At 37.2% G+C, this 16,283-nt stretch overlaps 1 non-coding gene across 1 annotated transcript; it reads right to left on the bottom strand.

The window, feature by feature from the left end:
- Positions 1 to 665: 665 nt before the first annotated feature.
- TRNAA-UGC (transfer RNA alanine (anticodon UGC)) lies at positions 666 to 738 on the bottom strand. The gene has a single exon. It is a non-coding gene; the product is annotated as a tRNA-Ala (tRNA).
- Between the last annotated feature and the right edge of the window lie 15,545 nt (positions 739 to 16,283).

The raw sequence follows: 16,283 nt of genomic DNA, 5'->3' as shown, positions 1-16,283 counted from the left end.
GGACACTAGATTGCTTTCTTTACTTACAATAAGTCCTCTCTCTGTATGTGCTTGTGGGACATTACTCTCTTTTATCTATAAGAATGACATAGCCATAATGATATAATAATCCTTATATAAGTACCTACATAGCCATAATGATATAATAATCCTTATATAAGTACCTACATAGCCATAATGATATAATAATCCTTATATAAGTCCTTATATAAGTACCTACATAGCCATAATGATATAATAATCCTTATATAAGTATCTTTTCTTTTTCTCTGGTAGCCACCTTATACATAACATGTTAAATTAACTCATACTTAAAAAAATAATTTCTCTCTTTTGGAGATGCTAGCCATAATGATATAATAATCCTTATATAAGTATTTTTTCTTTTTCACTCGTACCCACCTTATACATAACATGTTAAATTAACTCATACTTAAAAAAATGATTTATCTCTTTTGGAGATGCGAGTATCGATCCCCGTACCTCTTGCATGCTAAGCAAGCGCTCTACCATCTGAGCTACATCCACACAATTTTTGCATCACAAAACCCTAAATTTCCCGTCATCAATAATAGTGAAAATGAAGAAATATTGCTACCCAACATGTCATGAATAAGGAAAAATTGAAAAGAAATAATATATTTAATAATAGATAGTCTTAATTTTGGAGATGCAGGGTATCGATCCCCGTACCTCTCGCATGCAAAGCGAGCGCTCTACCATCTGAGCTACATCCCCATGATTTTTACATCATAAAACCATAAATGTCCCATCATCAATAATACTGAAAATAAAAAAATATCAAACTATTAATAACAAATAGTTTGGTTTGGTGATGCGGGGCATCGATAATTGTGAAAATGAAAAAATATAATAACAAATTAAATACTTTCTTTTGGAGATGCGGGTTATCAATCCCCGTATAACTCGCATGCAAAGCGAGCGCTCTACCATCTAAGCTACATCTCCACAATTTTTACGTCACAAAACCCTAAACGTCTTGTCGTGAATAATAGTGAAAATGAAAAAAATATCGCAACTCATTATGTCATAAATAAGGAAATATTGAATAGAAATAAAATAGTAATAACGAATAGTTTCTTTTGGAGATGCGAGGTATCAATCCCCTTATCTCTCGCATGCTACATTCCCACGATTTTACATCAAAAAACTCTAAACTTCCCTTCATCAATGATATTGAAAGTGAAAAACTATCCCCGCTCATTATGTCGTAAATAAGGAAAAATTTTAAAACAACTAATATATTTAGTAATCGTTTCCTTTGTTGATGAATGGTATCGATCCCAGTACTTCTCACATGGGACGCAAACGCTCTACCATCTAAGCTATATCCTCAAGATTTTTACATCACAAAATCCTAAACATCTCGTCATTAATAATAGTGAAAATAAAAAAATAACACTATTCATTATGTCATACATAAGGAAAAATTGAATAGAGTTTTAGTCCAACTGGGAGTTTGTTGGGTTTTATGTCCTAAAACTCATAGTTTGTAAACAAAAATATATTCTATTTTCAATAAAGTTATTATTGTTGTTTATTCAGTAAAAATTGTTATTGAATAAAGTGAACTTTACGATCATTAATCTAAATCCAATAAACTAAGAACACTCTGGCTATAGTATGATTACTTGAACTATATGTAGAGACATAAGAGTGGATCAAGTTCAAGTATATTGTCAAAATGATCTATAGTATAAGGATAAGGCTGAGTACCTTATTCTGGGGACACTATGGATGCTGCCCACTTTTGTATATGATATAAACAATGTGATCACTAAATTGTACATGTGGAGACATGTGAGTGGGGGCGTCCTATGCAATGAGTATTGCATAAGATCGGACCATGAAGAAAACCACTCTCACTTTATAATGTTGTTTACTGTTGAGACTGATTTTCTTTTCATTCGATAACCTAGGTAACTCGATTTTAATCCTGAGCTAACCATGAACTCCTGTTTATTCGGAATTATCCTTAGATTTTCATGGGTGAGAGTGGCTCTTATTCGCCGATTCAATAGGTCTCCCATTTCAGGGGTAAGACTGGGTGAATGGCTGGGGACGTGGGGTGCAAGATGGAATTCACGCCTTGTAGTTCCCTTAAGCACTGACTCCAGGTCTTGAACAAGGGGCCCCACCCTCTCATTGGCCGGATTCGGTTTACTGGTTGGACCACAAACCAATTGTTCATTACAGGATCAGTGAGACATAAGGAAAAAGAAGTAACTTCAGGGGTAAAACGGTAAATTGACCCAGCTCTAGTTACGAACACCCTGTGAAGGATCAACTTACTAATCATGGTTATATCAAATGGACAGAAATATATCTATAGTGAGGGGAGTGCAACTACTAGGCTATAGTGGAGTGTCCTAGTAGTTAACGAATGTTGGTTAACAAGGTTGATGAGTTTAGCCGGTTAATCTTGGATCGTTGGAGCCCATGATCTATAGGTCCATTAGGTCCCTCTGCTAGCTCATATCGGACTAAACCATAGAACAGTGTGACGAGTGAGTTCGAAGTGTTCGAATTCAAATTAGGGAATATGCGCTACATATACACGATATATTTAACCACATTTTTGTTTTATTTACGAATTAAACAAAAAGAGAGAATTTGAGATTATTTAAATATCTTAATCAATTGTGTGCCGGAATTGATTGGGATTGGCATTTGAATTAATATTAAATATTAATTAAATAGTTTAATTAATCATTTAATGTTACTTTAATTTGAAATTAATTATTCAAATTAATTGTCGAATTAAAATGAAGAAAGTCAAAATGTTGACTTCATTTAATGGAAAAATCCACAAGTTTGAGTGGAATTTTGAGGTGTCAAAATTTGGTTTAACCAAACTTGCATGCTTGCCAAATAAACCCCACAAGTTTGAGTAGAATTTTGAGTGTCAAAATTAGGTAAACTCAAACATGCAAGGTTGCCACATAATCCCAAACATTTGAGTGGAATTTTTTGTGTAAAAATTTGGTGATCTCAAATTTGCATGAACATGCAAACATGACTCTTTAAATAGAGTGATCATGGTACATGGAAGGTCTTCTTCTTCTTGGTGAAAAACCTTGAGAAAAACCTCTCACAAACACTCTCTTCACATATACAAAATTCCTCCCAAGTTTAGTCACTCACCAGATTCCACAATCCCGTTCTAAGGCCGGAGGATAGTGGAGAAGACACTAGTGGTTGTTTGAAACCGGTTCGTGAGGAAAAAGGAGTTTGAACTACAAAAGGTTAGTATCTAAACTCATTAAGTTTTAATACTTATGAACATGCTAGTTATTTACTATAATTGATGTTCTAAAAGTGCCTAAGATCCAAATTGCTTCCGCATGTGTTATATTAACACCATCAGCAAAACTATGGTACTGCTCGAAGGTGAATGGTATAAAAAATGGGTCATGCACCACAAACTCATGGGAAGATCGTTGATGGAATCGATGCAATCGACGCTCCCCTGGATGGGTTGCCAATGAAAGACCTAACATTTGATATTGACTCTTTTGAAGAAAGAGCCACACAATCGAACAGCTCGAAACGTGACGGTAGCCCTGAGAACTCTAACACGCACAGGGAAGGACGTGTAGAAGAGTTAGACATTAAGCAAAAGATTATGCTAAAACTCTTCAGCGATCTGACGAAAGACTTCAGGACATCAACACCAAAAATTCATTGTCGTCCAATGGATAGGATGTCTAGCTTTCACCCCCGAGACTCGGGTTTGATTCTTGGCAATGGAATATTATTTTCTTATTTCATTTTATTTTACAGTTTCTATCTTAGATTAAAAAGACTTTTATGAACTTCGTACCTTTGTTAGAGTTATGTTATAGATATTTTGTTCAATTTCAAATGGTTAATGCGATAATCCAGTCGTTTTCGAGGTCTCTCTTGTTGAACGACATCATGGTTGAGATGAGCAGGTTATTCCAATGGTTAATGCGATAATCCAGTTGTTTTTGAGGTCTCTCTTGTTGAACGACGTCATGGTTGAGATGAGCTGGTGATTCAAATGGTTAATGCGATAATCCATTCGTTTTCGAGGTCTCTCTTGTTGAACGACATCGTGGTTGAGATGAGAACCTGAGTGAGTTTGACAAGTTGGGCTGTAGAGAACCACACCTCAAGCCAAGTTCATGTGGGCTTAACAAACTTAAAATCCAAGAACACAACCCCTTAAATGGAAACCGTGATGCTAAGGAATTAAAAAGCTTTATTTTTTATGTAAAACAATACTTAAGGTTACTGGAACTTGCTCATAGAACCTAAGAGTTACGTTGGTCGCAATGCATCTCATGGACGATGCAAAACTATGGTGGCGCTCGAAGGTGAATGGTATAAAAAATGGGTCATGCACCATAAACTCATGGGAAGACTGTTGATGGAATCGATGCAATCGATGCTCCTCTGGATGGGTTGCCAATCAAAGACCTGACGTTTGATGTTGACCCTTTTGAAGAAAGAGCCACACGATCAAATAGCTCGAAACGTCGCGGTAACTCTGAGAACTCTATCACACACATGAAAGGACGTGTCGAAGAGTTAGACATTACCCAAAACATCATAGTAAAACTCTTCAGCGATTGGACAAAAGACTTTAGGACAACTACACCAAAAATTCATTGTTGTCCAACGGTTTGGATATTTGGCTTTCACCTATGAGATTCTAGTTTGATTCTCTAAATGAATATTATGTTCTTATTTCTTTTTATTTTATAGTTTCATCTTTTGTCAGCAATTATATTTAAACTTTACCTCATTTTGAGGGGAACTTTAATGGTCAAGTTCAATAGTATCTCAGATTAAAAAGACTTTTATGGACATCGTACCTATGTTAGTGTTATGTTATAGATATTTGTTTCAATTTCAACGAGTGGGGTTGAGGTGATTCAAATGGTTAATGCGATAATCCGGCTATTTTCGAGGTGTCTCTTGTTGAACGCCATCATGGTTGAGATGAGCATCCGAGTGAGTTTGACAAGGAGACCCGAATTTAAACTTTACCTACGTTTGAGAGGCACTATAATGGTCAAGTTCAATGGTATTTTAGATTAAGAAGACTTTTATGAACTTTGTACTTTTGTTAGTGTTACTTTGTACCTTTGTTAGTGTTATGTTATAGACATTTGGTCAAGTACAACAAGTAGGGTTGAGGTGATTCAAATGGTTAATGTCACTTTATTTGATTCAAATTGTTAATGTGATAATCCAGTTGAATAGTTACAGGTTATTTCTAAGGTCTCTCTTATTGAACGCCAACAAGGCTGAAATGATTGAGATGAGCACGTGAGTGAGTTTGACAAAATTGAAATAGAATCAAATAAAATCACTAAAAAAAATAAAAAAAATTGAAAAATTTGAAAAAAAAAATTAGCCTTATGACACTCGGTTCAACTCAAAGGCAGTAAATCATGGATTCCTTCACCCAAGACCCATGATCCAACTCCCAACATGGAAATGATAAGCTGTAGAATCATTCCAAGAACCTCAATGGATGGGTTACAAACTCACATTACCAATCTCGACAACTGGACGTGTCATCGGCGTTAGAAGAACGACCGCATCAGAGCAAGTCATGGGGATAGAAGATCCCGTTGAAGGATGATAGACCAACTGTAATCTTCAGCCCAACGAGCCAAGCTTTTGTAGAAGCAAGAACCCTTGTATTAAAGAAATTAACACCTTATACAAAATTTGGATCAACCAAGAGATAAAGCTAGAGTTAGATGATGAGATCCAAGATTGAGAAACAAGATTTGGAACCTTTCTCTAAATTGAGACACCTCACAATGGAACTTGATTAAGGCTTGATTGAATGACTCACATGCAATCTACCACAAGAATTGCATGAAACTTAAGAAATGACAAAGATATGCTCAGATTTCTATAAGGGGGATCGTCTCAATGAGAGATCAATTTCATTGATTACAAATATGCTTTTACATAATAATTTGTGGGTATTTATAGTCTCCCAACAAAAGAAGTTAGTGGCCGTGATTTAATCTCGATCCCTTTAAATCTCCATAGAACACGAAGTCAATTTTAGCATTACAAACTTTATGAAATTAAAATAATAAATAAAGTTTTCTAACCACTCATGAAATGATGCTTGCAACTTGATCCACTACTTCAACCGTGCAAATATTTACTTTTGAATCTCCAAATGGTCTTGCCTCAAACGAATCAGCTTGAACACATGAAATGATGGTTGAACCTAGCCTATCCAAATTTGTAGATGAAGTATGAATGCTTGTTCAATCTTCTTGGCCTTGGGTTGTGTAATAGGTCCAGTTGGAACACCGTGATTCTTATCATCATCCCCCTCTTCAAAAGGATTCGTCCTCGAATCAGAAAAATCATCACCTACATCAAAAGGACTCAACTCAGCAATATTGAAAGTAGAATGTACACCGTGATTCTTATCATCATCCCCCTCTTCAGGATTCGTCCTCGAATTAGAAAACTCATCACCTACATCAAAAGGACTCAACTTAGCAACATTGAAAGTAGAATGTATTGTTCCATGCAATAAAATAAGTCATTTTCCTAAATGTCGAGCATTTATAGTCAAATAAATAAAGAATTCTTATAGAGCATTTATAGTAAAATAAAGAATTAGGAATCCACGCTCTTTAGATCTACACACCCATTCCCACTCCCAATGTAAAATTATTGACGCTAATTTATTGAAATTTTAAAAAGAAATCATCTCTAAATTTAGATAAGATAGTAAGTTATATTACTTGAATAAGGTGTGGTGAAGGTGGAACGAACACATGACCTTCAAATCTTCAATATTACGGTCTCCCATCTAAGCTATACCCTATAACATTGAAAATGAAAATTATGAATTTTAAAAAGAAATAATCACTAAATTTAGATTAAATAGTCAAGTAATTTAAAAAAAAAAATTAGGTTATGCAAGTTAGTCAACTTGAATTAGGTGGGGTGAACGTGGATCAAACACGTGACTTTCAGATCTTCAGTGACGCTCTCCAAACTAAGCTATCCCCACTAACATTAAAAATAAAAATTCATTACTTGAATTAGGTGGGGTGAACGTGGATCAAACACGTGACTTTCAGATCTTCAGTGACGCTCTCCAAACTAAGCTATCCCCACTAACGTTAAAAATAAAAATTCATTGGTAAAGATATTTTCACTATTTCATTGAGATTTTAAAAAGAAATAATCACTGATTTTAGATTGAATAGTCAGGTTATGCAACTTAGTCAACTTGAATCAGGTGCGGTGAACGTGGATCAAACACGTGACCTTGAGATCTACAGTGACGCTCTCCCAACTAAGCTATCCCCGCTAACATTAAAAATGAAAACTCATTAGTAAGGTATTTAGCTAATTCATTGATATTTTAAAAAGAAATAATCACTAATTTTAAATTGAATAGTCAAGAGTCAAGTTATATGACGTGAATCAGGTGCGGTGAACTTGGATCGAACACGTGACCTTCAGATTTTCAATCTGAAGCTCTCAAAACCGAGTTATCTTTGCTAATATTTGAAAAAAAAAATCATAAGTAAAGGTATTTCTGCCAATTCATTATATTTTAAAAAGAAATAATCACTAATTTTAGATTGAATAAAGTTATGCAACTTATGCAACCAAGTGCGGTATTTCCGCCAATTCATTATTTTTTATTGAATAGCAAATGGAAACAAGTGCGGTGAACGTGGAGATTAAACACGTGACCTTCAAATCTTTAGTTTGACACTCTCCCAATTGAGCTATCCCTGCTAACGTTAAAAATAAAAATTCATAAGTAAAGCTATTTCCACTAATTCATTATATTTTAAAAAGAAATAATAATAAAAATTCATAAGTAAAGCTATTTCCACTAATTCATTATATTTTAAAAAGAAATAATAATCGACTAAACTATAAGGTGAGATGAATGCAAATCAAACACAAGACCTTCCAAGCTCTCCCAACTAAGCCATCACACATAACATAAAAAATGAATAATCACATGTTTTAGATTGAATAATAACATGTTTTAAATAAAAACATAAATAATCACTAAGTTTGGAAAGAATAGTCAAATTATGCAACGTGAACCAAGTGCGGTGAGCGTGGATCGTACGTACACGTGACCTTTAGATCTTCAGTCTGACCCTCTCCCAACTGAGCTATCCGATTTTTTCGCTGATTCATTGAGATTTTAAAAAGAAATAATGACTAATTTTTTATTGAATAGTCAGGTTATGCAAATAGAAACATGTGCGGTGAACGTGGAGGTCGAACACGTGACCTTCAAATATTAAATCTAACGCTCTCCAAACTGAGCTATGAATAGTCAGGTTATGCAAATAGAAACAGGTGCGGTGAACGTGGAGGTCGAACACGTGACCTTCAAATATTAAATCTAACGCTCTCCAAACTGAGCTATCCTCGCTAACATTAAAAATTAAAAATGAAAGTTTTTAAGTAAAGATATTTTCGCTAATTAATTGAAATGATAACTAATTTTAGATTGAATAGTCAAATTGTGCAACATGAACCATGTGTGGTGAACGTGGATCGAACACGAGACCTTCAAATCTTCAATCTAACGCTCTCTCAACTGAGCTATCCACACTAACGTTAAAAATGAAAATTCATCAGTAAAGGTATTTTCGCTAATTAATTGAAATTTTAGAAATAAATGATCAATAATTTTATATTGAATAGTCAAATTGTGCAACGTGAACCATGTGTGGTGAACGTGGATCGAGAACACAAGACCTTCAGATCTTAAATCTAAAGCTCTCTCAACTGAGCTATCCACACTAACGTTAAAAATGAAAATTCATCAGTAAAGGTATTTTTGCTAATTCATTGAACTTTTAAATAGAAATAATCACTAATTTTTAATAAGATATTCAAGTTATCCAACTTGTATAAGGTGCGGTGAACTAGAACACGTTAGGTACTTCTGATAATTCATTGAGATTTCAGAAAGGAATAATGACTAATTTTAGATTGAATAGTCGGGTTATGCAACTAGAATTAGGTGCGGTGAACGTGGAGATCAAACACGTGACCTTCAAATCTTGAGTCTGACGATCTCCCAACAGAGCTATCCCCGCTATCCAACTTGTATAAGGTGCGGTGAACTAGAACACGTTAGGTACTTCTGATAATTCATTGAGATTTCAGAAAGGAATAATGACTAATTTTAGAATGAATAGTCGGGTTATGCAACTAGAATTAGGTGCGGTGAATGTGGAGATCAAACACGTGACCTTCAAATCTTGAGTCTGACGATCTCCCAACAGAGCTATCCCCGCTAATATTAAAAATGAAAATTCATAAGTAAAGGTATTTCTGGTAATTCATTATGTTTAAAAAAAAATAATCACTAATCTTAGATTGAATAATCAAGTTATGTTTTTAGATTGTATAGTCAAGTAATAAACTTGTATTAGGTGCGTTGAACGTGGATAAAACACGTGTCCTTCAAATCTTCAGTCTAACAATCTCCCAACTGAGCTACTATTGCTAACATTAAAAATGAATATTCATCAGTAAAGGTATTGGGTACACTTCTGGAAGTTCAACAAAAGGCAATAGTATCAGACCAAGATGCCAAATTTAAATCTCGCTTCTGGAAAATTCAACAAAAGGCATTGGGTACGCAGTTATAGTACGACATTCCACCCATAAACAGATGGTCAAAAAGAAATGCTCAAGCAAATATTGGAAGACATGTTGAGGGTACATGTGATGGATTTTGCAGGAAGTTGGGATAAGTACCTACCCCTTATGAAATTCGCTTATAATAATACTTGCCAAGCCACCATACAAATGGCCACCTACGAGGTTCTCTATGGACGAAGATTTCGATCCCCTATCTTTTGGGAAGAAGGGGAGCAAACGACAACTATTGAGCCAGAGCTAGTGCAAATTAACAACGCCGCAGTCAAGAAGATTAAAGCTAAGATACAAACCGCACAAAGCAGAGATAAAAGCTATGCAGACGTAAGGCGCAAGGACATAGAATTGTAGGTAGGGGATCATATATTCCTAAAGGTAGCACCCCATGAGTGGGGTGCTCAGGTAGGGTAAAAAGGGGAAGCTAAGCCCTAGGTTTATCCGTCCCTTTGAGATATTAGAAAGGATTGGATATGTGGCCTATAGAATCGGGCTGTAGCGCCCGAGTAAAAAAAAAAAAAAAGTTACAATAGGGGCAAACTAGTCATTTCGCCTTTATTAGTTGAGGAGTCTGTTTTGACTGAGTTAAAATGGGGAAAAGAGAAGGAAGAGGGAAAGAAGATTAGGGTTTTGAGGAAGGGGAGGAGATCGGATTAGAACCGACGCCGGAGAACCGAGTCCCAATCTAAACCGTCGAATAGCTCGAGGCAAGGTGCTCTCACGAATCGCACCTTCCTATTTCGACAAAACGTTCAAGAACTTCAGGTTAGTCCACGAGTATCTACATTGAGAAGTCATCAAGATTTTCATGTGCTAGCAACGTTTTGTGTTGATACTTGGACTCTTACCCTCAACAGCGCTATCTGGTTAAGTTCTGGAGTGAAGGCGGCCAAGATCGGCGTTCGAATCGATGTTTAAAGATAACGTGATTTTTGGTAAGAACTCGTGTTTTTCTTCGAATTTGAACTCAAATAATAAGATTTGTGATCATCAGAAAAATTTAAGAAAATTCTTTCCAAGGAGTAGAATATGAGGTCTACAAGTTTCGTGAAGAAAATTTAACGAATCAGATTACGGATTGGAAGATAAAAAAATCGAAAGAAAATAGATCTAAACGGGAAAGAGACCTGGAAAATGAAGGCAGGAGAGAGGGTGGAGGCCGCCACACGTCGGTCGGCGTGCGGAGGAGAGCGGCGGAACCGGTGATCGACACGTGTCGATCACTGGCTGGTGAGGCGCGTCCTCACCCGGCAGCGGGCACGCGTCAGGCGCGCGGACCCGGCCGGCCCGACCCGCGCCGCACGCAAAGCGCCCGACCCGGCGCCTCTGACCCGCACCTGCGTGGGGAGAAGCGCGTAGGGCACGCGCGCGTAGTAACCTTCCAGGGCGCGTGCGTCGCGCGTGGGGGTGCGTGAGGCACCATTTTTCTTCTCGTTTGGTCTCTGTTTGCTTGTTTTCCGACCCGATTTTGATGCTGACCCTATTTTTATGTGAATTAGGACCTGTGAAGAAAATTTCAGAATTGTTGGAATCCATTCCGTCAAGAAAACTCGAACTCGGGAAGGCACGCGTCGACCATGTAAGTAGCCATTTGGATTTCCACGAGCAGTACTTGTAGGAACCGCTAGGAACAAGCATGCATGCTACCACCTATGAAATTAGCTAGCCCAACTTAGCGTGTTATTATAGAAACTGCGAATATAAGATGATTATGGAAAGCTAGATACAAAATGTGTATTAAATCTGTTTTGGTTGAGACTCTGATAATGTATGTATGCATGAGGAGGTTGGGAAACTTGTGAAATCTGTGCTCCGGGTAAAGATGAACGTTATCTTCCCGTTGAGCATGTTTGATAATTTTGCATGAATTGCTGCGTGTAAACTCTATTGTATGATGATTGCTTGGATTATCTTTCTTGATGAATAAGAAGAAATTATGAGCTTAGATTAGGATGCTTATGGCTAAATAAGCTAGACGAGACCCTGGATTGGGGGACCTCTAGAATACCGTGCAATTAGACCCGTGAAATGATTACCGGCGGAACCAGAACCCAAAATTCGAAACCCGATAGGTTTGTGACACCAGGCACGAGAATCCTAGAGAAGCACGAATCTAAGTCTAAGGCACCAAGTTCCACCCTAGAAAGAATAATAGGTCACCACGGTTACTGTAGGTAGCCCGCTAGAGTTGAGCAGTGAAGATAGTGTCATCAGAACCTCCACTTCCCTCTCTCCTTCGATACCATACCGTCGAGACAGAGCTCCGGTACGGTGATCGTTGAGCTTTGCAGATCCGGATAGGGAAATGTGACAGGTGCCCAGACCTAGTGGTGATAGCTAAGGGGTCTTCTGAACAGGACTCCTGGGCCGTAGAAACCCGTCCCTGAGCGGGGGACGTGGAGCCACATAGGATGACTCAGTAGCTGACCGGCACATAGGGGGTCGCACCCCGTTTTGTGGATGTATGGTCCCGTGTGAGGGTCGTCAGTTAACCTCCACGGATGATGTTCAGAGAGAGAGTCACGTATTCAGATCCAGCCATACGATCCCCTTAGAATTGCTTATGAGGTCGCACCTCACCTCAGGACACTGATCATTTCACTACATAAGATGGGCAAGCCTTTTATGATACAGAAAAGAGAGTTGTAGCTTAGATCACCCTGTTTAGAAACCCGAGAAAGACCGTGGTTACCTACCAAGATAAGGATGCGAAAAGAGCCTACAAGTAGGCTGCTTACTGAGTATTCTTTTATACTCATTCATTTCTACTCTTTTTTTTCAGGCGAGTGAGGACAGGGATCGAGGCAGAAATACATGCTGAATCTTAATGCCACAGAGGAGTGACCCGGGGCGTCTACGAGTCTGTGCAAAATTTTGTTTAGATTTGTCATGCATTGTTTTGTAAACCGCTTACTTACTATTCATATTCGAACACCTTGTTTTGAATTTTAAACCTCTTACATAATTGTTAAAGTTTTCTTTTGTGTAATCTCGTTTCTCTATTGATTCTTACGCGATTTCATTGCATAGTCTGTTGGTCCAGCTCTTAATTTCGAGATTCAAATTTTGGGCTGTGACACGGGCAATGCCCAAACTTGTCTGCAGTACATAATATCTTTCATGTATCCATACTACGGAAGTATACCCTATATCGTTCGCACGTACTGGTTCATGAAACACTCTTCTTGAGAGATGACCTAACGTATAAAGAAGACCCGATTCAAATAATAGACAAAAAAGTCAAATGATTGAGAAACAAGGAAATCTCTCTTGTTAAGGTCCTATGGAAGAATCATAGAGTAGAAGAAGCCACTTGGGAACATAAGGCAAATAAGAACCTTGCACCCTGACCTATTTTAGAATAAGCACTTTCGATGACCGAAAGTTTTCAAAGGAGAGAAGAATTTGCAACACTCAAGGTCTCCAATAAGAGACAGTGTATAATCTCTACTAGGTTGTATCTAGAAGCAAAGAACAAGTAAAATTGATAAAACATTGAGAAAATGGTACTTTTTCTAATTTTTATAAACTTCCCGAATCATTAAATTTTTTATAGAATAAGATTACAAGGTGCTTAAAAAAGGAAGGCTCCGATCGGAGAAAACTTTTCTGACAGAAGATTCAGAAAAAAAAAAAGAATGAAATTATAGAAATTCTATACGTTTCAATTGTAGTGGAAAATACGTCTATAAATTATGAATTAGGGTAGACTATTAGGGGCAAGAAGCAAGCTTAATCGAGTACCCAATCGAGAGATATAAGTTTTTTGTTTTGGGGTATCGTGTTCATGGGTTTACCTCGAATTCGAGAACTATAGTCCATTGTTCATCTCCAAACTTGTTCCTGCACCTTCTAAATAAGTTTACCCATCAGTTTGGTGAAGGAAAGAGGTCCTGAAAGTGCTGGTAGGTTTTCACACGAATTAGTCCACGTTAGGTTACCCTCTAATGTTTTCCTAAGCTAAAACCTCAACTCCTACAGCCTAACCCATGACATTATGTATAAACCTAGGTTCATCAATAATCCATGTACCAAGTACCTAGAACTATGTGAATAACATGCTAAATAAGTTGGTAGGATCCATACCCATAAGTAACCATTATCTGCATTACAATGTGTACTAAAAGGCCCTTATTCCTCTTTAGGTAGGATGTCCTGCAATATGTATCATGAGCTGGATGTTATGATAGGCCTACCATTCCCATCAGCTAAACGAGATGTCCTGCACCACGATTTACCAATAGGATTACATGATTATGACGACACCATTCATGTGTTCATGGGGAGAAAATTGAAGGTTATTTTAAGGGACGGTTTTCAGGATCAGTATATCATACATGACACGATGACCTCTAAGTTCTAAGATCCTGAAAAACATAACAAGAAGTAATATCCTAGCTTAAGGACGCGATTAAGAACCTACTAGTAGGCTACTTACTAAGTTTTACTCACTCCATGTTTATCATTTTATTTTTCAAGTAACTAAGAGTTGGTCGTGGATGAGAGTGGACTTTGGAGTGTGGGCCATGGACTAACCTCTATTTTTAATCTAGTATTTTTTGTTCTTCTTTTGAGTCTGCTTTTTATTTTGTGTTTGTAACGAGTATGTATATGTAACACCCTAAAAATGAAGGAAATTAGCTCCCATAAAAATAAGCCACTCATGAAAGACCCAAAGCATAGAAAGGAAAACAATTAAAGGATTAAGCAAGAACAAAGGACTTAGTCAAGTCACTTGTGTACCCTAACAAGTGATTTCAAGGAGTTAAAGGCCTTTTGAGAAGGATTGGAAAGGAAAAAGTAAATGAAATGGGCAAAAAAGTCATTTTATCAATTATCAAGAATCTTTCCAGATTTGTAATTTCTTATCTAGAAGGAATCTCAAGATTCAAAATAAGCTAAAAATGATCAAAAAGCGATCAGCAATTTGTAGAAAAATTATGGATTTTTCAAGAAAAATAATAATAAAATATTCAGAAAGTGGCAAATTACCAAAATAGCACTAGAAGAATGGATAATAATAGAAATGCCACTCTAATTAGAATTAGAGCATATACCGTGACCATCCAAGCAAAATCTTTCGAACTCAAATTTCAACCGTCGGATCTTCTCCAAAATTTGATATGATCTAGAACGAACACGCGCGGATCATCACATCCAACAACTAGTATTCAAAGCCAAAGTCGGTAAGGATATGATCGGAGTTGATATCTCTGAGAAATTATCCAGGAAGTTCGATCTCTAAATACGAAGATTCTGGAGCTCTCAACGTCAATTTAAGCTCCTCCTATAAAGTCTGAAGTAGGAGCAACAATACGGAATAAAAATCGAGAAAGGTCGATCCCCCAATGGAAGGCAATAAGCGTTTAGATTGTGGGTCTCCTACTCTCAGATTTCTTCCAAATTCGAGAGCAATCCTCCACCATTTCACTTCAAATTTCTAAATAACGAAGAATTTGGAGCTCTCAATGTCGGTTTAAGCTCCTCCTATAAAGTCTGAAGTAGGAGCAACAATACAGAATAAGAATCGAGAAAGGTCGATCCCCGAATGGAAAACAATAAGCGTTTAGATTATGGGTGTCCTACTCTCAGATTTCTTCCAAATTCTTGAGAAATCCTCCACCATTTCTCTTCAAACTTATTCTTACGGTTTCTCAACAAGATTACCCACAAGTTCTATGAAGAAATAGAGTGCTGAAAGTGCCTAGAAACCATTCCCCCAATTCAATCAGCTATTGAAGAACTTCAAGAAAAACTTGAAAATCCAATCCGAGGATACATGATGATTCGTCGAGCAAGAATGATTCCAATCAGTTTCTGCACCTCGAAGAATGCTTCCATAGAAGACCACGAAGAAAAATAACCTCGAGAGCGTGCCAAAGTGAAGGAAATAGGTTTCGAAATTAAATTGGGGATAAGAGTCAAAATTCCTATCTACGATCTCTTTTCCTTAAAATAAAGGATTCCTCTAGCTTCAGAGGAAGAAGTTGAGTAAACTTGATGAAGGAATCGAGAGCTGAGACATCGTAGAACAAGCTACCCATGAGATCGAAAATTTGGCGTTTCGAGTGAGTTGCATACCGAGAACGATTTTTGGAAATTAAGGTCCTACACTGAAAGACGTTCCTCAAAACCAATTCCTTTAGCCTAAAGATAGGATATGGAAGGGGTTCAATGAAGAAATACGGCCTTGAAACCCCTAGAATCGGCTACCCAATAAGAAATTCTTTGTTTAATCTCCAGCGATAAATCAGATTTTGGATAAACTTTGGAAGCGAATATCTTAGGCTACGATCCACTAAAAGGAATCAAATCAATCCCTAGCCCTTCCTTGTAACACCCATCTTTAAGTTTCACGAAGAAATCGAGGAGAGAAACGCTGTAAATGTTGCTGTACAGGCCGAGTTTCAGATGGCGGCGACACAAAAAATGCGCATCTTCTTCCTGTTTAGAGGAAGAAAACGATGATATGGCCAGTTCAACTGAACTGTCTAAGTCAACTCAAAATTTGACCTTTTCTCGGGTTTTCTCAATTTTAACCCCATTTTAGACCGATTCTCATAGAAAATCTTATGGTTTTTGATACTAGACACAATAAG

Source organism: Cucurbita pepo, chromosome 10 (genome assembly GCF_057944985.1).
Source record: "Cucurbita pepo subsp. pepo isolate OVF chromosome 10, ASM5794498v1, whole genome shotgun sequence".
Taxonomy (NCBI): Eukaryota; Viridiplantae; Streptophyta; class Magnoliopsida; order Cucurbitales; family Cucurbitaceae; genus Cucurbita; species Cucurbita pepo.
This window is presented reverse-complemented; position numbering and strand designations above follow the sequence as displayed.